At 42.7% G+C, this 12009-nt stretch overlaps 1 protein-coding gene across 2 annotated transcripts in view; it reads left to right on the top strand.

Moving 5' to 3' along the window:
• The first annotated feature begins 791 nt into the window (after positions 1-791).
• Positions 792-12009, top strand: part of LOC134107830 (C-type lectin BfL-1-like) — a 29975-nt gene continuing 18757 nt past the window's right edge. For both annotated transcript variants that reach the window (XM_062559700.1, XM_062559699.1), the window contains exon 1: positions 792-1155. The gene's annotated coding sequence lies outside the window, so the exon portion shown is untranslated. The remainder of the gene's footprint in view (positions 1156-12009) is intronic.

Here is a 12009-nt window from a genome sequence, read left to right as displayed (position 1 = left end):
GTGAATATTCCCTGTAGTATTGCAAGAGAGTCACCAATCCTATTTGAAGGACGTTTCAAACCACTACATTGTATCAGAGCAGATAGCTCATCTGCAGAGCGCTCGGCCCCCAGCGCTGGAGATGTGGGTTCGATTCCCAGCATGGCTGATCTTTTTATTTTCACCTCTATTTCGGTTTTGCACTTTGTACATCGCCACAACTTATTTAATAAGACTCCTGATGTGACTTAAAATGTATTTAATGAATCCAGGATGTAATATTTGTTCAGTATGCAGGAGCAGTGATTTAATTTGTCATGTTTAGTTTTTTTACATGAGAATATGGTTCGGTACATGCTGAGTTAATGCGAACAGCTGACGTGGGGCGCTTGTGGTAGCGGGGCAGCTAACAGACACTTTAATATAATTACATCTATGGTTTAAATACTCGTATTCTGCCACATACTAGTGGAGATGCAAACACGTTTACTCTGCGATCTCCATAAACTGCCTGCTCTGCTCATGGCGATGTTTAAAGTATGTAGTATGCAGTATGTAGTATTAGTATGCAGTCAAATAGCCGCATCCCTGACGTTTATGACACACCAAGCCGTTTGAAAATCGGTTGAAAATTGAGCAAAGTATAGTTATTTCAGCACTACATGCACAGTAGACTTTAATGTTATAACTGGACGAGCGGTCCTGTCCTAAGATGGCCGCCGTGTGACGTCGTCGGGTCCCATTGGCTCTCAGCGCCGGTAAGCCATCTAGCCTTTCTATACATGTCTATGGCCCAGGCGAGCAGAGGGGCGGGACGCGGGACAGACAAAGAGCGAGGAGGAGGAAGAATGGCGGGGACCGCGTTCACAATCACGGGACAGTAGGATACGTCTGGCAACCGCAAGTTTAGCTTCAAGTTAAGTTCAGGGTCCGCGTCACCTCCGGCGCCGCGGTTAGCAAAATATAGCTCGTGTAGTGCTATGTGGGGTCTCCTCGCTAGCTAGTGAAGTGTTTAGCTAACTTTAGCAACTTTATTAGCTCGTCACCAACGCCGCAGGCTTCACCGCGCCAGCAAACAACGACGGCCAGCCGCCTCGCCTCGACAGCCCGTGATGTGACCGCAGCTCACCGGCTTTCTCCCCCTCTCTCTCCCACGCCACTAACAGACGTTTGTGAGTAAGTACCCTGCCACATGTTACTCCACTTTGTCCACGAACAGCAATGTGGGCAGCGGATCGTAGCTCTTTTTTTTTAACTGAACGGGTAGAACTGTGAACTGCGGGTGGACATAATACTGAGGACGCAGTGTGAATAACATTGAACTTTATTGTATGCACGGACCTCTTCGTTATGGGTAGTCTTGAATGATGTGAATGCATGTTTTCCTGCATTCAGTTAAGAGCAACAGTGTTAAGCTTGGCCTGTCGTTTACCGCATCTATGGCTATTTGTTGCTAATAACATTAACACGCATTGGAGGTGCTTGTGTGTTGTTACAGGGGATTTATCTGTTGTGTTCTGGTTAATGAGCCCCCTTCAGTTACAATAACTAATTGAGTAGGACTGGTGTGCCCCTGTTAAAGCTTGGTCATGAACAAAGGGAAACGTTTCAGTGTGAAATAGTTGTTTTAAACTCCAATTAAATCCTATATTGAATATAACTTCATTCATGGTTGGGTCGACCTGCTAAATATGATCAAGCCTTTTAAAAGTTTATTCAGCCACTGCAAAGTAACAGCGCGTGAGTTCATGTTACTGCGAGAGTTCGCCAGCTTTAACTTTTTAGGTTTTGCACTTTGTACATGGCCTCAACTTATTTAATAAGACTCCTGGTGTGACTTGAAATGTGTTTAATGAATCCAGGATGTAATATTTGTTCTGTATGCAGGGACAGTGATTTAATTTGTCATGTTGTATATTTTTGGTACATGCTAAGTTAATGAATATACATTCTAAAGTGCAATATCCATATGTGAATAAGAGTTGTATAGGTTTATGATAGTCGATATGGTGTGGGAATGTCCCTTATGTAGTTGGTCAATAGGAACTATATTAGGCAGTAATAACAGCTAAGGTAATTACAGGTGGATATTTCTGTGAATTCACCTTGATTGAGACTGCATCTATAAGATGTACAGGACAAGAAAAATGCACTGGATGTAAATAGCATATGTGTTGAATCAATTATACAAACGCAATCTGGAGAACGAGACAAGTGTTTCTGTGATTCTTGCGCTTCAGACTCTACCTTTTATTTTACAGGGATAAGATTGCAATATTAATTTTAGCTGAAAGGACTTGGCTCCACTGATTCAATTTGAATTCACCAATATATAATGCCCCCGATGAGAAGCGTATCTTACTAAATGTATTCATTAATTCATTAAGCAAAGATCTCTTTAGTAAGACAGCGACGTGGTCATCCGGTGTGTGTAGTTAAAAGGTGAATATTTCTTGATGGAGCAAAAGTGGTGTGATTTAGTCTCTTTTTGACCCGCGAGTCCGGCCGACCGCTGCCACCCCGACGTGCGAGGAGAGGCGAAGGCCCGTTCATCGCTGCTTGCAGCTTTAGTTAGGGCCTGAGCCGACTGAAAGTCGGGCGAAAGCCCTATTGTTATTGCAAGAATTCTTCTTCTTATTATTTCACCACTTCAATCGCACTTTTGGGGCCTTTGCCATGTTCAAAAACTCTTGAATTTTTGCATGCGCTTCAGAAGTGCGAAAAATTTATATATTCTTGGGGTCGCGCAATTTGGGGATGAAAAAAAGTGCTCTCTAGCGCCCCCTAAAGTGCTGCCTCTGGGGACATTTTTGTCCACGTTTACGGATTGACTTGAAATTTTGCACACAGGTGCTCTCGGATGGGCTCTTCAAAAAAGTCAATCATGGTATGCAAATGCGCCTACCGTTTTATGTCCGCCATTTTGAATTTTGTGAAAAACACGTTTTTGCGAACTCCCAGACGCTTGGTCCGATTTTCACGAAATCTTCAGCAAAATGATCATTGGCTCAATGCCATCAAAAGTTATTAAAAGCTTGTTGATATCTCATTGCGTTTTTAATTGATGGACCAATCAAGTTGTAGGGGGTGTGGCCTGAAAAGGAAAGACCAATAACTTTAAAAGTAAAAGGCCTGTTGCCACCAAATCTTTAGGACATGTTCACATTGGGTCCTAGAACTTCCCCTGAGAATTTTAAAAAAATCGAACATTAGGGGGCGCTATGGTGATTTACTGTATTTTGGCCTTTTTTTCGCAATTTCCACCGTATTTTGGTTTTACAAACGAACGAACTCCTCCGAGAGTTTAAATCCGATCGATTTCAAAATCGGGCAAGTTGATCCTGACCCCCTTGGGGTCAAAAGTTATTAAAATCAAGAGTTTTCATAAAACTACCTGGCCGTGAGCTTGCGTGCAGTTTGGGCGATTTTTGACGATTTTTCTCAAAAATGTAAAATGGTATAACTCCAAGGAACATTGATATTTCTGGCTATTAATGTATATTCATGATGCTTGTGTAGGCCTGTAAGTAATGCCATGCAGTGATTTTCGAAAAAGTATAGCGCCACCTATTGGCTTAGGTCAATGCAAAGTTTCTACATTTACATGTCCATTTCCTAGCCCTTTAATCTGATCAACTTCAAATCTGGGAATATAAGACGTAAGACTGTGATGGTATGTCACTGTGAATATTGTGAGTTTTGGACAAACTTTGTTGCCGTGACGACACCATCCTCGCATGAAAGTTCGAGCACATCTTCTGAGCCTTGGCAAACTCCAAAAATCTTTGAAAGCTCACTGAGTGTCCTAGGTGATGACCTTTACAGACCCGATGTAGAGTTTTGGATCAAAAGTTAAAAATTCCCTCCATTGCGCCCCCTGGAAGTTTTCAACGAAGCGGCGCCAGCACCATGTTTGACCTACAATTGTGGTGATTTTTTTAACAATTGTATTAAAGGGAGACTTCAAATAAAGTCTCTGACGACTTTGCTCTAAAACAAACAGGAAGTCAGTTATATTTCTATTAGTGTGAATATTCCCTGTAGTTTTGCAAGAGAGTCACCAATCCTATTTGAAGGACGTTTCGAATTACTACATTGTATCAGAGCAGATAGCACATCTGTAGAGCACTCGGCCCCCGGCGCTGGAGATGCGGGTTCGATTTCAGGTGCGGAAGATCTTTTTTTTTCACCTCTATTTCGGTTTTGCACTTTGTACATCGCCTCAACCTATTTATTAGGACTCCTGATGTGACTTGTCAACTTTTTGCAGGCCTTTTGCAGCTCGGCAGTAGCCCTGTCTTGGTGGATTCCGTTCATGAGACCACAGAGTCAGGTTTGAATGCCAGCCCCGAGAGTGATTTATTTTGTCTCCTTAGTCTCTTTTTGACCCGCGCGCCCGGCCGACCGCCGCCCCACCCCGACGTGCAAGGGGGCGAAGGCCCGTTCATCGCTGCTTGCAGCTTTAATTAGGGCCTGAGCCGACTGAAAGTCGGGCGAAAGCCCTATTGTTTTTGCAAGAATTCTTCTTATTAGGGCCTGAGCCGACTGAAAGTCGGGCGAAAGCCCTATTGTTTTTGCAAGAATTCTAATTAGGGCCTGAGCCGACTGAAAGTCGGGCGAAAGCCCTATTGTTATTGCAAGAATTCTTCTTATTAGGGCCTGAGCCGACTGAAAGTCGGGCGAAAGCCCTATTGTTTTTGCAAGAATTCTTCTTATTAGGGCCTGAGCCGACTGAAAGTCGGGCGAAAGCCCTATTGTTATTGCAAGAATTCTTCTTATTATTATTATTTCACCACTTCAATCTCACTTTTGGGGCCTTTGCCATGTTCAAAAACTCTTGAATTTTTGCATGCGCTTCAGAAGTGCGAAAAATTTATATATTCTTGGGGTCGCGCAATTTGGGGATGAAAAAAAGTGCTCTCTAGCGCCCCCTAAAGTGCTGCCTCTGGGGACATTTTTGTCCACTTTTACGGATTGACTTGAAATTTTGCACACAGGTGCTCTTGGTTGTGCTCTACAAAAAAGTCAATCATGGTATGCAAATGCGCCTACCGTTTTATGTCCGCCATTTTGAATTTTGTGAAAAACACGTTTTTGCGAACTCCTCCCAGACGCTTGGTCCGATTTTCACGAAATCTTCAGCAAAATGATCATTGGCTCAATGCCATTAAAAGCTTGTTGATATCTCATTGCGTTTTTAATTGATGGACCAATCAAGTTGTAGGGGGTGTGGCCTGAAAAGGAAAGACCAATAACTTTAAAAGTAAAAGGCCTGTTGCCACCAAATCTTTAGGACATGTTCACATTGGGTCCTAGAACTTCCCCTGAGAATTTTAAAAAAATCGAACATTAGGGGGCGCTATGGTGATTTACTGTATTTTGGCCTTTTTTTCGCAATTTCCACCGTATTTTGGTTTTACAAACGAACGAACTCCTCCGAGAGTTTAAATCCGATCGATTTCAAAATCGGGCAAGTTGATCCTGACCCCCTTGGGGTCAAAAGTTATTAAAATCAAGAGTTTTCATAAAACTACCTGGCCGTGAGCTTGCGTGCAGTTAGGATGATTTTTGACGATTTTCCTCAAAAATGTAAAATGGTATTACTCCAAGGAACATTGATATTTCTGGCTAGAAATTTTAATTCATGATGCTTGTGTAGGCCTATAAGTATAGCGCCACCTATTGGCCTAGGTCAATGCAAAATTTCTACATTTAGATGTCCATTTCCTAGCCCTTTAATCTGTTCAACTTCAAATCTGGGAATATAAGACGTAAGACTGACGATGGCTCACAGTGAGAATTGGGAGTTTTGGACCAACTTTGTTGCCGTGACGACGCCATCCTCGCATGAAAGTTCGAGCACATCTTCTGAGCCTTGGCAAACTCCAAAACTCTTGGAAAGCTCACTGAGTGTCCTAGGTGATGACCTATACAGACCTGATGTAGAGTTTTGGATCAAAAGTTAAAAATTCCCTCCATAGCGCCTCCTGGAGGTTTTTGACGAAGCGGCGCCGGCACTATGTTTGACCTACAAGTACGGTGGTTTTTGAGAAAATGTATTACAGAGAGACTTAAAAGAGTCTCTGAGGACTTTGCTCCAAATCAAACAGGAAGTCAGTTATAACTCTATTAGTGTGAATACTCCCTGTAGTTTTGAAAGAGTCACCAATCCTATTTGAGGGACGTTTCGTATTACAAAATGTTATCAGAGCAGATATCTCACCTGCAGAGTTCTTGGCCCCTGGCGTTGGAGATGTGGGTACAATTCCAGGCATGGCAAATCTTTTTTTTTTTTTACCTCTTTCGGTTTTGCACTTTGTACATTGCCACAACTTATTTAATAAGACTCCTGATGTGACTTAAAATGTGTTTAATGAATCCAGGATGTAATATTTGTTCAGTATGCAGGGGCAGTGATTTCATTTGTCATATTTTTTTTTACATGAAAATATGGTTCGGTACATGCTGAGTTAATGAATATACATTCTAAAGTGCAATGTCCGTGCCAACAGCTGACGGAGGGCGCTTGTGGTAGCTATGGTTTAAATACACGTATTCTGCCACATACTGGTGGAGATGCGAACACGTTTACTCTGCGATCTCCATAAACTGTCTCTGCTCTGCTCACTGAAGCAACGGCAAAAGGGGAGGGGCGGGTGCTGGCAGTAAGCACTTACCTTGGGATGTCAATCTTAAGTTCCACACCGGCAGTTATAATTTTTTTAGTGTGACTATTCCAAGTATTTTTTGCAGAGAGCCGTGAACCCGTTATGAGGGACGTTTTCATCCCAGATTCTCAAGTGGGCCTTTAGCTCTAAACATGCTCCAACGTTTTTCCCGTGGGGATCTCGAGTTCGAGCCCCATCCCAAACATCTCTTTTTTTTCTACTCTTTTTTTTCCGCGTCTCCGGCTGATCTAACGAACAAAATGAGTCAGTTTACTCTCCTTACTGAGGTTATTGACTTTGTACACTTTAGAGGACGTTTGTCAAACTCATTTGAGTTTACTGTCGGCTGCGGTGTAGGATCAGCAGGAACGGAACTAACAGCTGACTGACGAAGGAAAGGCAGACGCGGGGCAGCTTGCAGTACGCAGTCCAGTGGCGGTACGGTCTGGACGGGACAGCCGTTCCGCAGCGTGTAGTGAGTTTGACATATCTAACCTGGACAGATAACACGGACAGTTCAATATGATTACATCTACAGATATAAATAGCGGAGCCACAGACGCGCTCGTAGTCTCGCGTGAGTTCATGCTGTTATCGCGAGAGTTCGCCATTGGAGCCCCTGCGTTGAACAGCTGCAGCTCGTATCCAGTCCGTATTTTATATTTTAAACTGCTAACTACACACCTATGCTTACATCCAAACGGACTAAACCAAGTGGAGATGCTTTGGACGGTGAGTGATGACTTTTTCCTTGTGCGTTCTTCAGTCTTACCCACTTAAACAGCGGGGATACTGCGGGGAACATGCTAACAATGCCTCGTTGCTAACAGCTGCTTAAGGGACGTCCTGTCACAAACATCTTTTTTTTTTCTACTCTTTTTTCCGTGTCTCCGGCTGATCTAACGAACAAAGTGATTCAGATTACTCTATTTGCTGAGGTTATTGACTTAAATAACTACACTTTAGAGCAGATTTGTCACACTGATTTGAGTTTACTGCCGGCTGCTGGGCACTATTTAGCACAGCCCAGAGCAGCCTAAGCTATACTTGAAGAACATCAACTAGCATACGTATTTTGTTCCTGTAAAGCTAACTACGGTGGCTTCACGGGGATAAAAGACCCCTCTTCACGCTATTAGCGCCACTTTGTTTACGTTTCCGTGTGCCCTAAATACCTTGGCCCAATTGAATCACTTTATTTACACACTATGAGTAGAACCGTGCTCGCAGCAGCTAACTAACTACTTCATTGTCTATAATCTGCCCGCAGCGTGCAGCCGGGCGCTTTGGATAAAAGCGTCAGCTAAATGACATGTAATGTAATGTGCGTCTTCAATGCTTTTCAATATGTTACATATATTTATTTCCTTCACAATGAGCATGAATCTAACATTAAATTATATAATTAATATGCCCCAAATTCCAATGAAATAATATACACACGTCAAGCTCTTTATAGAGGAGAAACAACAAATTACTACACTGTAAACAGTTAATATAAGAGAAACAAATATTGTAATCAAGATAAATGTTTTTCAAAATGTGTGATTAACTAGTTAATTGTCTATCATCTGTTGACAGCCCTAATCATATTGTGATAATACACCTTGGTGCTCAAATACTTTCAGATGCCCCGTGCAAAGTCATGCCACCACTCTGAGGCCATCAATGGGAATGGCATTTCTTTATGTATATTTTGTTCTGTCTGCATAATTGTAAAAGACTTCTTCCCGCATTCGTACAACAGCATTCCATATCGTGTGACTGTTGATGGATGTAATAATTTGGCCTTCTACTTTTTCTTCCAGCACACTGCACAGGTGGGCTTCACCGCGGGCAATCGTGGCAAAGACCCAAGTCGAGGTTTTGTTGGTGTGTTATACAGCGGGTGAAATAAGTATTCGGCCGTATTGTGGCTGAGTGTCGACTAGCTCGGCTGTGTTCTGGCTCGATGGAGCCAGATGTGAGCCAGCTTTGGCCCATTTCATTCATGCCATATCTGGCCCAGATGTTGCTGTTACAAATATTGGTTAAGACATGGTAGCCGGGTTTATTGGCAACCAGCACTGAAACAGGTTCTGGCCCGTTGATGGCATCCAGACCTGGGCAGAATCTGTCACTATAGCAACGGGCCTAAACTGGTTGGAACATGGCAGCCGGGTTCATGGGCAAGCAGCAATAAATGCAAATGAATGCAATAAAATATTTGAATACCTGTTACAAGGGTGACTTTAGTTTACTTACGGGAAACCGGAAGTAAACAACAATGAAACAAAACGGCCGCTACTTGCGGTCGCTTTGATTGCAAGGTGGTAGTTGAAGATGGAGAAGAGAAGTCTTCCGTGTGTCAAACAGAACGGGAATGAGTGGAAAACGGAACAATTTACAAACTAGCTCCACGGCTAAGCTAGCTGCTAGGCTACATCTATGTCCACATCTACCCAGTGGTTAACATAAGGAGTGGTATGAATGGTAAATCTAATCAATAGTATTACATACCATTCTTGTTTTGTAATATGTGAGATCTCACAACTCTTTCTTGTCTCGGTTTCTACCAGGCTGCAACTTCTGGATTTTGGCCGGAATCAAAGGTTGCTATCCAGTATGAGTTTTAATTATTTAACTAACAGTGGGCTTTCTACAAATTCACTGGAACATTTTAGTCGTATTTGAATAATACTACTATATCATATGTTATTTGGCATTTGTTTGTTATAACTTGCACAAAATAAAAACAACAAAGTATCTTTTGGCTTATGGTTTTCACTTGATATCTTTTCTGGACGTACATTCATCACCAAACAATGATAATGACTTGTCTTGATTTTGTAAGTAATAGAAGTGTTTTTGTGACATGAAGAATATATTCATACCTAGTCTCAGACGAGCCGGCAACCGGGCGTGAGCCGACACGTTCATTTTCTAACGCCGTGTTTGGGCCGATGCTGGCCCGGGTTATTACCGATTATGGTGCAGTGACGACAGTGTCGTGTACCGGATTTGGGCCAATGTATTCGGGCTGATTCTGGGGCATCATTCACCCAGAGTCTCAGACGAGTCTACTACTACTACTTTTTTCGGCATGCCGAGCTCAAGCCGGATCTGGGCCAGGTAATTTTGGCTACCTGGGACGTCACCATTTTTCTCAACGAGCTATTGAGAAGAAATTTTCACCAGATGTTGGTAACAACAAAGTAATACATTACATACAAACAAAGTTATGTATAATAATGTGAAATGACAAAGGGAAAAAGTATTAAACACACTTCAAGATGCCTCCTGTATGGAGAAACTAGTCGCGTGCATTGCTCTGGTGTGATTTTTACCCATTCTTCCACACAGTCTTTGAATCTTGATTTTCATTGGGATTTAAGTCTAGTGATGGGCTGGGCTATTCTAGCAGCTTCATTTTCTTTCTTTGAAACCAGTTGAGAGTTTCCTTGGCTGTGTGTTTCAGATCATCGTCTTGCTGAAATGTCCACCCTCGTTTCATCTTCATCATCCCGGTAGATGGCAGCAGATTTCTGTCAAGAATGTCTCTTTAAATTTGCCCATTCATCCTTCCTTCAATTATGTGAAGTTTGCCAGTACCATTTGATGAAAAGCAGCCCCACACCATGATGTTCCCACCTTCAAACTTCACTGTTAGTATCGTGTTTTTAGGGTGATGTGCAGTGCCATTTCTCCTCCAAACATGGTGTGTATTATGGCATCCAAACAGTTCAATTTTGCTCTGATCTGACACACCATACTACATTCTCACAGTATTTTACTGGCTTTTTTCCAAATGTTGTGCAGCAAACTTTAAACAAGCTTCAACATGGTTTTTTTCAGCAATGGAGTCTTGTGTGGTGAGCGTGCATACAGGCCTTGGCGGTGGAGTGCATTACTTACTGTTTTCTTTGAGACAACAGTAACTGCTAATTTCAGGTCTTTTTGAAGCTCTCCACAAGTGGTCCTTGCTCTTGGACAACCGTCCTGATAATTATTTTCACTCCTCTGTCAGAAATCTTGCGAGGAGCACCTGGTTGAGACAAATCTATGGTGAAGTCATTCCACTTCTGTATTATAGTGTTGTTACCTCCTGCTTCGAAGCTTGTGTCGAAATTAGGGCTGTCAAAAATAGCGTGTTAACGACGTTAATTCATTGTTTGTTGTTAATTACGTGATTTTTTTTAACACAGGTCAGGAAAGTACCTCTTCCTCTAGGTAATGCACTTCATCTTATACAACACTGCAAATTACTGCCACCTGCAGGCATATGTCAGGCCGTCAAGTTCAGAAAAACAATTGCAAAATGTTCCAACACGTTGGAATTCGACGCTGGAAATGGTCAAGCGCGTGAGCAGAAATAAAGAGGCCGTCATCGCCATACTTGCCAACCTTGAGACCTCAGAATTGGAGATATTCAAAAGGACCGGGGGGGTGCGGGTAGTAGTAATAGTAGGGTGGGTATTGGGGGGAGGGGTGACAGATTTATGACTCTGATAGACCGTTAAAATGGCGGACCTGTCAATCATCCTGTCAATCATTTTTTGACATTTTTATAATTTATGACCCTGATGATTTATGACTCTGCGTGTGCGGGCGTGTGTGTGTGCGGGTGTGTGCGTGGTTCAAGGAGCCTGTTAAGAATGTTAATGGCGATAAAACAATAAAAGTGGTTTTAGGTTCCAGCGTAAGCATAAACAAGTTTTTACGACTGGTCACTACACTGATCCTGATATAATCACTGTGTGTGTGTGTGTGTGGGTGCGTGCGGGCGTGTGTGTTGTTCAAGGAGTCTGTTAAGGATGTTAATGGCGATAAAACAATAAAAGTGGTTTTAGCGTAAGCATACAGTTTACGACTGGTCACCACGCTGATCCAGACTCCAGATGGCTGCTAAACCCCCAGGTGACCCTGTTTGAGCAGGCAGAGGTGTGTTATCAGAAGATGGTTCACAGTCAGTATGAGCAGACCGGAAAACACGTCATTGAGGTGTTATAGACCACTCCCACCCACAATACTAGGTTTTGGGAAGTTTTCAAGTAACTTGTGCAGTACCCAATCCTACACTTTGTCAACCCGGAATGACGATGGAACACTATGGCGGTGAGTGTCGTGTTTTACTTCTTATTACACATTGTAGTACAAGTGCATTATACTTAAAAGTATATATTTATTAAGGTTTTCTCCACAAAATGGCTTCCCTGAGGTTAACCGTCTAAAGAACCAATGAGGTCTAGTGATTTATATTTGGTGATGTGAAGGACCTATTTACCCCGAGATACAACGAGTGGATAACCGACGAGGAAATAATACGCTGTGTTGAGGCTCTCGAAGCGGATGTTGACGAACGGCAAGATCAGGAGGCTGTAGG

The sequence above is a fragment of the Pungitius pungitius genome, chromosome 20 (genome assembly GCF_949316345.1).
Source record: "Pungitius pungitius chromosome 20, fPunPun2.1, whole genome shotgun sequence".
NCBI classification, from domain to species: domain Eukaryota; kingdom Metazoa; phylum Chordata; class Actinopteri; order Perciformes; family Gasterosteidae; genus Pungitius; species Pungitius pungitius.
This window is presented reverse-complemented; position numbering and strand designations above follow the sequence as displayed.